Raw genomic sequence first — 14168 nt, 5'->3', positions numbered from 1 at the left:
TATGAATGCTGCATAGCTGAGCAGGACTGTCGCCACTATTCCCCTGTGCTTTTGGAGCTCCCCCTTTCAAAATCATGCAACCTGAGGAAGAGCCCTGTGTGACTCTAAAGCCTGTATCCAGCATGCTGAGATAGGGTCGCCATATTTCAAGAAGTAAAAATCCACACACAAAAGTTATTTTGGTGAGGAAAATCACCTAAAAACTTGTTGAGCATTTTTGGGGGGAAATTGCTCCCCAAAGGCAAAGAGTGATACTCAAACACCTGGTTCTGTGGGCAAAACCCCAGACATTTTGCCAATTTTTCAACACACACACCCTGACACTAATTCTGGATATAGGGAAACCCTAAGTGAAGCTATCTCTCCAGAATAGCTCCGCCGTTTACAGGGCAAACATGACTGCTGCATGCATGCTGGTGTTATACTGATATTTCTCAGAGATAATATAGAAATCGTGAGAGACATGCCCAGGCAAACCCCTTTTGCACGCAGATCTGGGAAGCCTGGCCTGATCTGTGTTTGCCTCGTAAAGTCCAAAGACCTATTAACTGCTACACCAACTTTCCTTGGGGATTGCTTCAGTGATATAGAGACAAGAATCTATTTGCCAGACCTTTTGTCTAGAATGCGTAGAATGTGTGCTTTTATTTAGCCCAATGTTCTCCAACCTGGTGCCCACAAGATAGTGGTGGACCTTGCATTCACATCATCCTCTGACCAGTGTTCAAAATTAGCCAGGTGCCAAGCACATTTTGCACCTGGGTATCGGCCACTTGCAACCAAGTGAAGATGCCTGGGTGTCAGGATACTGCCTGACATCTCCACCATCTGGGCATCCTTAGATCACAATTGTTTTTACACACTAATAACCCATCCTGTAGAATTCTATCAGTTCTATTTTACTTACACAATCAGAAAGAATTTCAGGAACCAACATACTGTATTTTCCGGCGTATAAGACGACTGGGCGTATAAGACGACCCCTAACTTTTCCAGTTAAAATATAGAGTTTGGGATATACTTGCCATATAAGACTACCCCTCTTCCAACGCATACCAAATAAAAAACAAAACAAAACAGTCTCCAGTCCGGCTTGGAAATCCGCTCCACTTCCCAGTGGTCGGGGGTGCGCTTAATGCTGTTGTTGGTTCCCTGACTTTGTTGTGAGCCTTTCCTTTTCTTTTACTGCAGGGGCTGCTTGGGCTGAGGCAGTGGCCACGTGTCTAGTTGCTGGGGCAACGCGAGGCCGCCATTTTGGGCCACGTGGTCTACTACTGGGAGTGGTTAGGCTCATTCTGTTGCTGGTGATTGGGGGGGGGGGCTTCTGGGGCCAGTTTTCAAGCGTATTTCTGCTTCATCTAGAGAGCTTGGTTCCTCTGATTTAATTTGCTGTCGTTTTGTCCTTTGGTGGAGAGTTGCTGCAGGAGCTGCTGCTGTAGCCAGCGTATAAGATGACCCCCGACTTTTGAGAAGATTTTCCTGGGTTAAAAAGTAGTCTTATATGCCAGAAAATACAGTACTTTTTCTGTGCAGCCTGAGCAGGAGCGGTGAACAATATTATAGTTAATTGTTGTCGTTTGTCTTCACGTCCCCCACACCACTGCCCTGTTGTGAAGAATATTCTCACGTTATGAATGATCCATGTCACCATTAAGAAAAAGATAGGCCAATATATATGTGGATCCTGGATCAAACAACTTTTCTCCTTTAAGTTCTCAAAGCTCTTAACCTAACTCAAGGTTGTCATCTGAGCTAGCCAGATGCTTAACTGAGAATCAATCACAGTCAGTTGAAAAATAAGACTTTAGAACCATCTTAAAGGTAAAAAAGGCAAAGGACCCCATGGCAGTTAAGTCCAGTCAAAGGCAACTATGGGGTTGTGGCAATCATCTCGCTTCAGGCCAATGGAGCTGGCATTTGTCCACAGACAGCTTTCTGGGTCATGTGGCCAGCATGACTAAACCTCTTCTGGTGCAACAGAACACCGTGATGGATACCAGAGTGCATGGAAACTCCGTTTACCTTCCCGCCGCAGTGGTGCCTATTTATCTACTTGCGCTGGTGTGCTTTCAAACTGCTAGGTTGGCAGGAGCTGGGACAGAGCAATGGGAGCTCACCCCGTCGCGGGGATTCGAACTGCCGACCTTCTGATCGGCAAGCCCAAGAGGCTCAGTGGTTTAGATCACAGCGCCACCCGCTGTCTTACCCGTTGTCTTACCCCAAAATGGCAACTGGACATTCCATTTTGGTGAATGTAACCTTGGTTTAAGGAGCCATTTGGTGCCTGGCTTATATATCTGAGTTTCTAAAACTGTCCCTGACCACCAGCCATGTTGGCTGGAGCTGACAGGCCCTGGAGTCCAATGTCACACAGAGGACAGTCACCTTGGGGAAAGCAGATCTAGCCTAGTATTGCTAGCTGCAGGTTTGAGGATCCCATAGCCCTCTAGTTTGAGTTGAACTCTGTCTCTCATCTGCCGCAATCGGCATGTCCAATAGTCGTTCAGAAACACACTTCTCCCTTTCACACTTTGCCGTTTGGCTGCAGAAAATGCTAATTTAACCCCCGTTCAGCTATGGCAAGCACTGTTGCTGCAGAGTGTGTGGGACGTGCCCCCTGTTGTATGTTTACAGATTTCCTTTGGCACCTCCCCCCCCCACAAACCTCGCCTAATAGAAAGAGCCTTCTCTTTTGTCCAAACATTCACAGACTGCACAGACAAGTCAGCTTGTGATATAGAACACATGTAAGCCCATGATATAAAAATACTTCTTAAAAGTATTTGGGCCTTGGCAACGCCGAAGTGCCACAAGCAATCAAAGTATACCGAGGAAAACTACATGATGAATAAAAATAGTTTGACTATCCCCAGAAATCCGAATCAAAAGGAATATTGTGTGTGAAATAGAAAGAAATGTCATGAATCAAAAGATATGTCAGAACTGTACATTTCAGCCTCCCATCCTGTAACAGATCTTAAAATGGAACAGCAATACTTCAAAGGGAGGCTACTGTATGAAACTGCTGCGCTATAACTTGTCAAGCAGTTCAGTTCTGTCACTTGTGGACGGAATTGTGACAAAGGTTGCTTTTTGTTTGTTTTTAAATCACATACTGCATGTGTCAATGGGCATACCAATGCCAGAATACCTGTGTTATCAACAGCAACTGGCTTTTGTGAATGACCATTGATAATGACATAAATATCACCTTCTGTCCTTTTCTGCATTTAATTTCCTTCAAACCTTACTCTGTACAACCCCCCTTTCCTGCAACCACATACAGTGGTACCTTGGTTCTCAAACTTATACTGTTCTGAAAGTCCGTTCCAAAACCAAAGCGTTCCAAAACCAAGGTGGGCTTTCCCATTGAAAGTAAGGCAAAATAGGTTAATCCGTTCCAGACTTTTAAAAACAACCCCCTAAAACAGCAATTTAACATGAATTTTACTATCTAACGAGACCATTGATCCATAAAATGAAAGCAATAAACAACGTACTGCAATCACACAATCAATCAATCAATCAATCAATCAGTAGCTGAACTGCATTCCACACAGTCACAGTCACAAAAAAAGCCACAAAAATTCAAAATAAAAAGCAAATCAGACAGACTTCAGTGTACCACTCAAAACAGTTGTTTGGCACTCAAAAAGGACCACGTACGGTTTCCAAAAAAGTGTCACAAACCAGAACACTTCCGAGTTTGCAGTGTTTGGGTTCCAAGTTGTTCAAGTACCAAGGCATTTGAGAACCAAGGTACCACTATACTTGCAAACAACTATAATCCTACCTGTATCTGATGAAATGGGCCACAGTCCACAAAGCTCATGCTATATTAAAATTTGTTAGGGTAATGTCCATTTGTAGTGTCTCACTTTGCACAAAAACAGACTTACGCTCCCAAAATCTGGTCTAAAGAGTTGGGGGCCACCCTTCACGATAGAATGGGGGGGTCACAAGGGGTTGATGAAGGGGAGGGGGATCAACTAGCGCAACGTTGGATCTCACCCTTAGTCTTTAAAGTGCCACCAGGTTCACCAGCCTGTTTTAGCTACAACCAATGACTATGGGTGGTGCTATGGGTTAAACCACATAGCCTAGGACTTGCTGATCGGAAGGTCGGCAATTCGAATCCCCATGACGGGGTGAGCTCCCGTTGTTCAGTCCCTGCTCCTGCCAACCTAGCAGTTCGAAAGCACAAAGTGCAAGTAGATAAATAGGTACCGCTCTGGCGGGAAGGTAAATGGCATTTCCGTCAAAAGCGGCTTAGTCATGCTGGCCACATGACCCGGAAGCTGTACGCCGGCTCCCTCAGCCAATAAAGCGAGATGAGCGCTGCAACCCCAGAGTCAGTCACGACTGGACCTAATGGTCAGGGGTCCCTTTACTTTAATGCCTATGGCAACAATAACACGGAGAACTTCGAAGCAGAACTTACATACAGTTCGTCGGAAAAAGAACGGAGCCCAACAACGTTAGCAGACAAAAGACAATGCCATCCATTTTAAGAACAGGACAACTTTTTTTCTCTCAAACAGAAATCCTGCTCTCCCAAAGTCTTTGTCCTGTCTGCCTGAAGTTAAAAAATAAAATAAAGTAAAAACCCCACCCTAGTCCAGTTAAGAGTCTTGTGTGAAACTGATAGAGGGAGAAATTTGCTGGGCAGTGATTCCAACATTGAAGAGCAGCCTGGAGCAAGACCGTGTTATTGATTTCATGTAAGCTGCTCCGGAGAGACTTTTTGGCTGCAGGGGAGAAAAGAAATAATGTTTCAAAGAAATAATTGAGAGAGGGGAGAGAATCCTCTTCTATTCTATGCGAGACCATGGTCTGAGGAAAGATAAATCTTCTGTAATTTTGACCATCAGAGAGTCTCCCATTGATTGGAGCGGTGGTTATAATGATGTTTGTCTGTACGTGTGAGATGTATCGATCGATCGATTGATCGATCATCCATCTACCTAAATGCCCTGATCCAGTGATAGTATGTGCACGAAGTCCTCTCATTCTCAGGGACTTCACTCCAAATGAATATGGTTATTTTTTTCACAGTGAGGATTCTACATACGGTATTTCTATTTAATACATTTTTTGGGGGGGGTGATCTTTACTGGGGAAACAACATAGGTGGGAAAGGTATAAACACCAGAGGCTACAGTGGTACCTCGAGTTACATACGCTTCAGGTTACAGACTCCGCTAACCCAGAAATAGTACCTCGGGTTAAGAACTTTGCTTCAGGATGAGAACAGAAATCGTGCTCCGGCGGCACGCCAGCAGCAGGAGGCCCCATTAGCTAAAGTGGTGCTTCAGGTTAAGAACAGTTTCAGGTTAAGAACGGACCTCCGGAACGAATTAAGTTCTTAACCTGAGGTACCACTGTACTTTAAAGTTTAGCATGGGCCACATACGGAGTGAGCAAGCAACTCCCCCTCTCCTCCATTGCTGGACTCCTGCAGTGACTTCAAGGAAAGGCACTTTTCACATACAAATTATAACTGACTCATAAACTGGAAATGAAAATAAGGCTGCAAACCTAAGCATGCTTCGTTCATTCCATCAAAACCAATGGGACTGGCTTCCGAGAAAAATAGGACTGGAATGAAATGCCATTATTTCTCTTTCAGAAATCGAATAAATAGGTGGGGCAAAACTTCTCCTGACTCTTCTGGAAATGCAAGTTCTATGCATATATATATATATATATATATATATATATATATATATATATGCCACTGAAGATAATACAGTGGTACCTCTGGTTACGTACTTAATTTGTTCCGGAGGTCCATTCTTAACCAGCACAAAACAGAATTCTGGTCTGGTGTCCGTCATGCACTTAGGAAATTTTCGACTCTGGGTGTCAGGATTCCCCCTCCTCAGATGGTAATGTTCCTAAATGACTTGTTTCATATGTGGTGGTGGGGGGAGAGGATGTCTCCTGCTCATTCTGCGGAGCGGAGCCCCGGACCACTACCCAGTTATTGGTTATTCTACATTTGTACCTTGGTTCTTGAACAGAATGCATTCCGGGAGTCCTTTCGACTTCCGGAACCGTTTGAAAACCAAGACGCGGCTTCTGATTGGACACAAGAGTGTCCTGCAGCCAATCGGAAGCCGTGCTGGATGTTTGGCTTCCAAAAATCGTTCGAAAGCTGGAACACTCACTTCCAGGTTTCGATCATTTGGGAGCCGAAACGTAGAAGTTCCGAGGCGTTTGGCAACCAAAGTACAACTGTGTTCTGTATTAAATATATGGACCTCACTGGGTGGTTTACAATACCTTGCCTTGGTGATCCTACTGTTTGGTGCAGGCGATTTTAACAGAAACTTAAACACAGGTAACTGTGTGCTGCATCACGTCCTTATTTTGTTGAGTAATAATAATAATAATAATAGTAATAATAATAATAATAATAATAATAATAATAATAATCATCATCATCATCATCCATGGCACATTTCCCCTTTCTGTGACCACAGCATGAACCAAACAGAATTCCTAATGTAATAAATGTTAAATCTTATAGATTTAAAGAGAATTTATAAACCACACTTCTGGAAGTGTTTCGGCAACAGTGTCCCAAGTTCGTATTGTTTTCTCTCTGACACCCCCCCCCCCCGCCTTTCTGCACATCTGCAACACTTATGCGTTAAGCAACAAAACTTAAATCAGGGGAAAGAAAGCAAGAGAAACAGATTTTTAAAAGTTGAAATTATTATTACGATTTTGCTATGAGGCTGTCTGGCTATTTCGGACAGCAGCAAAAGTCCCTGTCATTTTCCTGTATGCCTAGTCCATACAACGGGGAGAGGCTGGGGGCCTGTGAATGGAAATAGTCGACATTTCATACACATTGGAATGTATCCTTGCATAGGCCATATTAGGCGACCCTTTTGCAATAAGTTTGCGGTATGAAACTCTGCGCATTGACCCTCTGAGTGAACACACGTTATTTCAACCAGATTTATCATGTCGCTAAAGTATGCCGATAACGGCTTTGAAAATAAGTTTGGGTTGCAGTCTGTAAGATGACTTGCGTGAAATAATTTAAGTCTGGGACATCATAAGATATAGATTTCCAGACCACTCTGGAATAGAGTGGCTTTAGCTTTGGTATATAAGTTGGATTTTTTAAAAAATTCAACTTATATATTTTTATTTATTTATTTTTATTTATTTAAGTAAATTTCCCTGCCACCTTTCAGTCCAGTGATGTCCAAGACAAGCAACTGAACAAGAACAAACCTATATCGCTGGGTCTGGACGAAAACATATATTAGCTAGCAATGTTTTCAATGTCATTCCAGCCTATTAACTTCTGAATAAATTCAGTGGGGCTCATTCCAAAGGAATAGCACAATCTTAACCATGTCTACTTGAGTCCTGTTGAATTTTTAGGGCGTTTACTTCAAGGCAAGAGGGTTAGAATTGCAGCCTAAATGCAGCTGACAGCATCTTGCCCTACAGAACTCGGTGGGAGTTTCCGAATAAAAATGCATAGAATTGGGCTTCACGCCTGCCGTTCCGTGGCAGTTTACTCAGAATCAAGTCCCATTGACTAAAGTGGGGTTTTTCTTCCAAGCATGTATCTGCCACATCCAGCTCCCAGGTATACGACAATTTTTTACAAGCAATTTGGCATTCTTTATCTGAAAAAGGTAATGATATACGGTGGTACCTTGGGTTAAGTACTTAATTTGTTCCAGAGGTCCATTCTTAACCTGAAACTGTTCTTAACCTGAAGCACCACTTTAGCTAGTGGGGCCTCCTGCTGCTGCCGTGCTGCCGGAGCACAATTTCTGTTCTCATCCTGAAGCAAAGTTCTTAACCCAAGGTACTATTTCTGGGTTAGCGGAGTCTGTAACCTGAAGCGTATGTAATCAGAGGTGCCACTGTAATGGCAAGTTAATACTGTAAAAGGTTTGTATCTTAGAAGAAGTTACTTGAAACAAAACAGTTGCAAAAAAATGGAGCTCTTTGGAAGCCCAAACAAACAGCGTAGAAATTGTATCCAAGTCAGTTTTTGAATCTGTTATCTGAAGAAGTGTGTCTGCACAAGAAAGCTTATACAGTGGTACCTCAGGTTAAGTACTTAATTCGTTCCGGAGGTCCGTTCTTAACCTGAAACTGTTCTTAACCTGAAGCACCACTTTAGCTGATGGGGCCTCCTGCTGCTGCTGCGCCGCCGGAGTCCAATTTCTGTTCTCATCCTGAAGCAAAGTTCTTAACCTGAAGCACTATTTCTGGGTTAGCGGAGTGTGTAACCTGAAGCGTACGTAACCTGAAGCGTATGTAACCTGAGGTACCACTGTACCAAGAACAAACTTAGTTGGTCTCTAAGGTGCTACTGAACAATTTTTTTATATATTTCGACTGTGTCAGACCAACAATGGCTGCCTACCTGAACCTAGAGCTTTGGAATCGTTTGGCATGATTTCGTTACAAGAACGTTAAATTCCAGCCTGTGGATCAAAAACTGGCACCTTGATCCTAAAGGCGAAGTGTCACTTGGAAATAAATTGCTGTGATTTCAATGGCCTAGTCTTCCAAACGTGTCCACTTAACGTCACATTGGTGGTCTCTTAATTAAAGAGGACGTTCTGTAGGTTCATAGCTCTTTGGCTCGAACTCTGCCTTATGGTGGGGGGCAGAAGATGGGATGCTCTTAATATCATATCCCAAGCTCCCAATGGGTTTTTAAAAGCCTTTGCAAACTAACTTGTTCATATTATTTATTATTTACATTTATAAACCGTTTCCTAGCAAATAATAATAATATCAACAACAATAAATGGCTCTCTTGAACTGCGTAGGACTTGAAAAAATATATATTTACCCAAAGATATGTGGGACTACAATAGATTAACAGCGGCACACACACAGTAAGCAAAGGCCGAACAGGAGGACTAGTTTTGAAAAAGCTGGGGAAACATTAATTTTGTTTTATTCATGAATTGGGGTGTGGCTGAATTCATAACGCACCAGATTAAATCTAATTAGCAAAGGCTGGCTACAAATTTCATCGGTTGCGTAATCTGAACATGCGAGTTCAGATCTGGGGGAATTGGGCCAGGATTTTTTCCCATTGCTCATAAAGATATAGGAGAAAATGAAAAATCATCATGATTGTTTTAGAATAAATCTGCAGGAAATTGAAATATTTAACTGAAGAGGCGGGTGGGGTGAGGGAATACTCCCAGGCTGAGGAAATTTATTTATTTATCAATCTATCTACCTGTTTATGTAGAAAAGAGCAAGCTATAACATAAGTTACATGTCATGGGACTTTGGAGAAGTATACCATAATGACCACATTAGTTATGGTAAGAATAATTAATTGTGCTGATTTAGAGCTTTTGCTTCAGGGTTTAAATTCGGAAAGAGGCTTTTAAATGCTACTGTCGTACGCACAATTACTTATTCCCTACTGAACTCAGAGAGGCTTACTTCTGCGTAACACACATGGACTCAGCTTTTCCCTTTCCTCCCTAGCAATGAAGTGTTGCCTGTAACTTCATTTCAGCGAAAAGATTTTCCAAATTGCACCAGATACACAAACATACCTAAATGAAACAGCCACCATCATTATGAATACAGACCGCATATTTTTTAAAAGTCGTCTTTATGTTCTTAATAGAAATGATAAAAGACAACCTTAAAAAAAGAAGACAATATTTAAAATAAGCAATTTAACTTTTTTAGGTTTTTCGTTTTAAAAATACTTACGTGATATGTATGTAAGCAAAAAGATATTCATTGTCGCAGGCAGTATATAAAGTTACAATGGCCTAATTTTTCTGGGCGTAAAAGTGCAGATCATCAGCTGATTTGTGCTTTTAGCCAAAAGAACTATATGGAGGCAACATGTGCAGTAATTAATTTCTATTTTCATATATATATATATATATATGGAGAAGAGTTTCTTTAAAAGAGAGAGTAAAAAAGCATAGGTAAAGAGATGAAGGCCTTAAACCAGATTTGATTAGCATGACTTGCAGATTGAGGAGACATAAATATCTTTCCTCGTGGGCCTGCGAAATCAGTTTCAGCGGAAAACAACGTCAAAAATTCAATTGACAGCGACACCCTGTTGGTACTGTACTTAATATTTTTAATAGCAAATTACAGGGCAAGAAACAAGTCTGGTCTCTGACCAAGTTTAATTTAATATATTTTTAAAAACTTTTTAAGTGTAACCTCTGAAATGTTGGCATCTGTTCTTATACTTTCTTTGATTTCAGTGTTGGTTTGGAACCGGTCACTACAGCTACGGCCATTTGCTAAAACTAGAGTCAAAACGAAGCGCAGTGGAAACCCACTGAGCATCAGACAGCTTAGCTTTCTCACTCAAACCAAAGTGCTCTTAAAAGTGCTCCACGGTGGCTGGATCGTTTCCTTGATCAATATGCCCTGCCCCAAACCGTGTTAGGGTGGTTGGAGAAGAAACAGCCAAGCCATTGCCAGCTTTGGAGGGGAAGCAAGGGGAGATCTCCTTTGGGGATCTGCGTTTGCAAAGAGGCATTAGATCTCCCTCCTCCCCCCCCACCTCTCACCCCGGCCTGTAATATTAGGAACCTCCCCACATTTAAAACTTTCAGCCGCTGAGGGAAGAGGACATCAGGTTGGCAGCAGAAAAGGGCGCAGACTTGGGAGCCGAGAAATGGGACTTTGTAGGCCAGTTGAAGGCAGAAACTTCTCATCTCGCCCGCAAAGACCCAGCCCCAAACTCCCCATTCCACCCGCCGCTCGATCGTTCACACGTGACGCACCTTCAGGAGGGCTTGGGACATTTTTGTTCTTTTTTTTTTTTTAAAAAAAAATGATTGAAAGATAGTCAAGCCAGAAAAACAAATAGACCCAACTCCAGATATTTCTGGAGAACTTGAGTCAAACTCCAGCCGCGCGCAACTGACTGATGTTATGGGGGTCAACTCTGTTTTCGTTTCGGTTTGTTTCAAACGCGTGTTAATTTTTAACTAGCTAGCTCCCTGTTTAGGAAACGCGTTTGGGGCGAAAATTGAATTGACACGGGCAGCTCTCCAAAGCAGAGCACTCTTGCGACAGAGTCCGAGAGGGGCGCGTGTTGGTGTCCTTTTAATTCTGAAAGGAGGACCCGCGTCCGCGGCGGGTTCGTCAAGCACGCCCTGAGCATTCCGACGAGACACCGGTCCTCGATCGCGTCTCCTCACCTCCCGGTCGTCGGAACGTGCGCACGCTTGATCGCCCAACCCTTCGCAAGGGACCCGGTCTCCCTAATCGCCGTCTGCTGCGAAGAAACGGACCGACGGGGCGGTGACAGCGACCGCCTAGTCTCCAAGCGCACGCAGCTGAAAAGTTGACACGCGCACGCAAAACACGCTGGCGGAGTTGCTCGCTTCTCCCTCCACCCCAGCCCTCGCCGCTTACCTTAGGTCCAAGTGGGTCTCCTGGGCGTCAATAGCATGGCCTTCCAGATCTTCTCGAAACTATGAAGCGGACCCAGGAAGGAACTAAGGGAGGGAGGTGCAGGGAGAGCGAGGTTCGCCACTTGGGCTAAAAAAAAAAAACCAACAGCAGCAAAACCCCAACACCCAGAGCCCATTCCTTCCAAAGACACGCGTGCCACATTTCTCACACGTGAAGAAGAGGGCAAGGGAGGAAGAAGCGGGTTGGCGTGTCCAGACGTGGTTTCACGACGCGGGAGCGCAATTCCAAGCGCCAGCAGAAAGGGAAGGCAGCGAAGCGATCACGTCCAGGAAAGAGGCGTCTGGATCGGTGCAGTGGATCGAAGAGCGCTCTCTCTCTCTCTCTCTCTCCCGCGCCTCCCCATTCCGATGTCGCCCGCGCGCGAGTCCAAGTTGGAAGCAAGTATCCCTCGAAAGTTTCCGCGGCGCAAAAAGAGCCCCACGTGTTCGATGACACATGCAGAGAAGCCCGAGCTGCAGCTGGGCTGGGCTGGGCTGGGCTGGGCGAGGGCAGCAGCGACAGCAGCAAATCCAGCAGCAGCGACGGCAGCCGCCCAGGAGGAAGGAGGATCGCGGCGTGCCTTGCTTGCCTCCGCCCGCTCCTCCTGGTGCCTGTTTAAGGAAGCGCCCTCGGGTCCCCACCCCCTGCAGGGAGCCCGCTCCGATGGTGCAATTCCGCCGGGCGCATTTGCAAAGGGGAGCCGCCCGCCCGCCCGCCCGCCATCCAAAAGAAGGGAGCGCCTCTTTGCGCTCACGCCCTGCGCGCCCTGCGCTCCGCGAGACGCACGGCTGGGTCCTGGCCAGGAATCCGGCAGGACCGTCGCGTCGGAATGCCGCGCTCCCTCGGGCGGAATCTTGACACCACCTTCGTGGTTCCAGTATTCCCCGCTCGCTCGCTCTCGCCTCTCGCCCGCCCCCCTTTGAATGCTGCCATCTGAGCATCCAAGAGCAGGGTGATTCTCTCTCCACACACCCTCCCCACCCGCGCTTCGGTCGCAAGAAAGGGGAGAGGTTGCCTCCTAGTGGTTATAGCTGCGGAGATCTAGGGTTCTCCTCGGAATCGCGTGCCCCGCCCTCTGAGCAGCAGCAAAGTCGATCTATATCGTGAGATTGATTGATTCATGCACCATGTTTTTAAAGCACGGACAACCACCGGAACCGGAGTGCAATATGACACTTCCTCCCCCCTTTTGTTTATGGCGTGCACAAAGGTTGTGTGAATGCATGCCCAGGGCCTGCATATATTACTGCATTCTAACCTGGGGAGAAAACGGCAAAGACCCGATGAAGAGAGCGCAGCAGAGGTTATATTTTCTGAGAATCCTCCGGAAAAACAATCTCTCAAAGGACCTGCTGATGGCATTTTACCATTGTACTGTGGAGAGTGTATTAATTTATGGTCTGTGTGTGTGGTTTGGGAGCTGCACGGCCAGGAAAAAAACAACAATGCTGTCCAGGGTTGTAAAGACTGCAGAGAGAATAATTGGGTGCACTCTTCCTACCTTGGATCAAATCTATGCTTCCAGGTGCCATAAGAAAGCGGCTGAGATAACGCAGGATAGTGCGCACCCCGGAAATGATCTCTTTCAGCTTCTTCCTTCTAGAAGAAGGTACAGGGTTATAAAGACTAGGACTAGCCGCCTGAGAAACAGTTTCTACCCAAATGCAATTTTGGTTTTAAACGCAGTACAGTGGTGCCTCGGGTTACATACGCTTCAGGTTACATACGCTTCAGGTTACAGATTCTGCTAACCCAGAAATATTACCTCGGGTAAAGAACTTTGCTTCAGGATGAGAACAGAAATCATGCTCTGGCAGCGTGGCAGCAGCAGGAGGCCCCATTAGCTAAAGTGGTACTTCAAGTTAAGAACAATTTCAGGTTAAGAACGGACCTCTGGAACGAATTAAGTACTTAACCTGAGGTACCACTGTATAAGGAGTCTCTATAGGAGTATATTGTATTTTAAAATGGGGTTTCAGAGTTTTTAGGGGTTTTTGAATGTCTTATGTAGATTTTTCAATGTCATTGTTCTGTATGGGAGAATGACAATAAAAATATCGTATCGTATTTTCAAAAAGAAGGCAGACTCACGTGGCGGAGTCTTATTCATTTGGGATTTTGATTGTCAATCAAGCCAACCCAGAATTCATTTATTTTCAATGACCCCATCTCTCCATATAAACCACCCCAGACTCTGCCTTCATCATCTGAAGCCCTTCCTTGTGTGCCTCCTCGGCGTTTGGTCCGGAGGGTGGCAACACGGGAATGGGCCTTCTCTGTAGTGGCTCCCCATTTGTTGCTTTTATTACTTGCCTTTCAGCAGCAAGGTCCCACAGAGTGATACAATTCATAATTCAATATTAAAAAAATTAACAAAGCAGATTGCAATCGTAGAATAGGGTGGCCCCTGAAAATGCACATCTCAGGTGTTAACGACCAGGGTCAAGAGGTGTGTTCCAGTTTGTGGGAACCAGTGACGCTGTGTTCTAAATCACTGAGCCTCTTGGGCTTGCTGATCTGCAGGTCGGTGGTTTGAATCCCCATGATGGGGTGAGCTCCCATTGCTCTGTCCCAGCTCCTGCCAACCTAGCAGTTCAAAAGCACACCAGTGCAAGTAGATAAATAGGTACCACTGCGGCGGGAAGGTAAATGGCATTTTCGTGTGCTCTGGCACTTGTCACGGTGTTCTGTTGTGCTAGAAGCAGTTTAGTCATGCT

General features: G+C 44.9%; 1 long non-coding RNA gene across 1 annotated transcript in view; it reads right to left on the bottom strand.

Moving 5' to 3' along the window:
- The window catches only part of LOC309335151, a 48082-nt gene extending 34561 nt beyond the window's left edge, over nt 1-13521 (bottom strand). Inside the window, exon 1 of the long non-coding RNA XR_014153399.1 lies at nt 11413-13521. This is a non-coding gene — a long non-coding RNA (uncharacterized lncRNA). The remainder of the gene's footprint in view (nt 1-11412) is intronic.
- Between the last annotated feature and the right edge of the window lie 647 nt (nt 13522-14168).

This window comes from Podarcis erhardii (assembly GCF_964252035.2).
Source record: "Podarcis erhardii genome assembly, chromosome: 2".
NCBI classification, from domain to species: Eukaryota; Metazoa; Chordata; class Lepidosauria; order Squamata; family Lacertidae; genus Podarcis; species Podarcis erhardii.
The sequence above is the reverse complement of the archived record's forward strand: the minus strand, read 5'-3'. Positions and strand labels throughout refer to the sequence as shown.